Genomic DNA, 2,471 nt, shown 5'->3' on the forward strand with positions numbered 1-2,471 from the left:
CATCTTTTAAACCGCTCCACGCGGCGTGTGGGTCTCTCTCCCTCTAGCCTTGGTCTTGAACGGTCATGATCGAATGTGCACTCTGCTTCAACATCTACAGCCTGCCTCTCACCGCACCTGTCCGCGGTCCACAAGGTGTCAAACGCGGACGAGAAGATGCTTTTGCTGGCACTTGCCGCTGGCCGCGTGGATACGCGGAAGCCGGCATGCCCGGTGCTCGGCTGCCAGAGGACGCCGGCCCGCCTAGACAGACACCTGAAGCAGCACGCCAAGCTCTTCGTCTCGGCCAGGAAGGAGGCCATGGACCAAGCGAAGCGTCGGAAAGTGGCTCGAGAATTGCAGTGGTTGCAGTCCACTCAACCGACAGTACTCGTGGTGTCTCGGCTGGCGTCGTCCTCCGAAGAGGAACGGGAACCAGATGGCCCGGAAGCCGAGCGTCCCTGCGCCGACCCCCGCTGCAGGCTCGCAACGGAGCGCATACAGGCCCAGCTCTCAGAGCTCCGCAAGCAGGTGGACAAGGTGAGGTCCACCCAGCTCGAATTCACCCGCTGCTATTGAGAGTTGAGGAGGGGGGAAGAGGGGAGGAAGAGCAGGCGGGCAAGGTCGTGTCCTGCCCCGCCGGCACCATCCCCCGACCCCGCCCCCGGGGGAGGGGCGGCCGCCGGGTGAGGGGCGGCCCGAGGTCTCCCGGCCTGTGGAAGCCTGCAATCCAACAAAGTACCCGTACCCGGACCACGCCCGCGCCTTGAGTTGAGTATGGTTATGGCACTTTTCTGTTGGGCTGGTGGTGGGGGTATGTCGTCTAGGCTGACTTTTGACTTTCGCCCCCGTTCTGCAGACTTGCTTTTGGAAGAGTTCGAGGGTTTCCAATTGGGGAGCGAGCCCACCGCCCGTCTGCGGAACAACGTCGCCTCCAAACTGGCGAGGGTCAAGGCCTTCCTAGGATTCATGGCGAAGGGCCACGCGGAACTAGAAACCTTGTCCTTCCTCAACCAACCGGCGCGCATCTGAACCTGGCCTGCCCTGATAGGCCAAACGGGCATGGCCGAGCCCACGAGGCAGCACTACCTGAAGAACGTCGCGCAGTTCCTAGATTATCTCTCTGAAACCCCGCCGGCCTCCTGCCGCGTCTCCAGTACCACCCTGGTGCTGGTTCGCAGGGAGCTTCGAGCTCTCATTCACTGCATACGCCGCCGCATCGTGGTACACGAGGTAAGAATTAAGCAGGCCAAAGAAGGCAGACTCATCTCCAAAGCCACCCTACTACGCTGTCACCGGACGGCTGGGAGAAAAATACCTGCCCTTCTAGGTGAGTGTTCGGTCCCTTCTCTCCGTTTTTCCCTCTTCTGCTCCGGGGCACCAGCGGCTGCGAGCCACGTCATCGTTTGACCGAGAGCCGCTGGTGCCCCGGAGCAGAGATTATCTTTTTGCCTTGGGGCACCAGCGGCTATCGCTAAGTTTAAACCGTTGGTGGTGTAACAAGGTTTGTTGAAAAGTCTAACCCCTAACTTCCTTCCGTCAGACGGCCTCGAGTCCAGCCCAGACACCAGGCAGCAGTGGCGCTTCTATGGCTACCTGACCGGCTACCTGACCTGCATCAGGGGCTATCGCTGTGGGGTCTTCCAGAACCTGATCATCCAGGAGCTCGAAGAGGCCTCCAGGAGCCCGGACGAGTCCGCCTATGTCATTAACGTGAGTGGAACTTTGCGGGTGGGGGCCACCAGTGGTAGGCGCTCACTCATCTCTCTTTTTTTCCCCAGATCACCACGCATAAGACAAACCGAGCCTTCGGCACGGCCCAGTTGTCTTTCAACAAGGAAAAATACAGCTGGTTCCGGAGGTTCTTGCAGCTGCGGGCTAGCCTCCCCGGGGGGAGCCAGGCCTCCTATTTTTTTTTTACTTCCAGACCCAGTCCCTGTCGAACCCTGAACAAATATTTTCAATCTGCGTGGACCAGCATGGGGCTTCCCTGCAAGCCCACCTTCACTGACGTCCGAACTGCCATTGCGACCCACGTGAGTATCTATGCCAGTACCCCCCCACACCCCTCCCCCCCCCCCCCCCCGCGCACCCTCATGACTGCCAGCGGCTTTGATGTCTGTCTGTCTCTGACGCAGGCAAAGAATTCACATTCTTCCGAGGATCACAGGAAGGTGGCGCAATTCATGTGCCACGAAACCTCAACCTCAGATAAGTTCTACGCGCTTCACCTCGGCCCTCTCCAAGCACGTGAGCGCCGCAGACTCTTCGAGAGGGCCTTGGTGGAGGAGGAGGAGGAGGAGGAGGAGGAGGAGGCAGCGGGCAGAGAACACCACTCAAGCAAGGGGCGCAAGAGGACAGAGAGTCCCGGGTCACCCCTGGTAAATCAGTTCCTTTTTGGCATGGATCTCAACACAGGGACGTGTGGTGTTAGCTAACTGGCCTTTTCTCTTTTTCAGGAGGGAACTAGCAGGAGGACGCTGCCATGGCCG

The 2,471-nt window shown here is 59.7% G+C and overlaps 1 long non-coding RNA gene across 1 annotated transcript; it reads left to right on the forward strand.

The window, feature by feature from the left end:
- The first annotated feature begins 775 nt into the window (after positions 1–775).
- Positions 776–2,268, forward strand: LOC130238002 (uncharacterized). The gene is made up of 3 exons (XR_008838592.1): positions 776–1,692; positions 1,761–2,015; positions 2,118–2,268. It is a non-coding gene; the product is annotated as an uncharacterized LOC130238002 (long non-coding RNA).
- The last annotated feature ends 203 nt before the right edge of the window (positions 2,269–2,471 follow it).

This window comes from Danio aesculapii, chromosome 12 (genome assembly GCF_903798145.1).
Source record: "Danio aesculapii chromosome 12, fDanAes4.1, whole genome shotgun sequence".
NCBI classification, from domain to species: domain Eukaryota; kingdom Metazoa; phylum Chordata; class Actinopteri; order Cypriniformes; family Danionidae; genus Danio; species Danio aesculapii.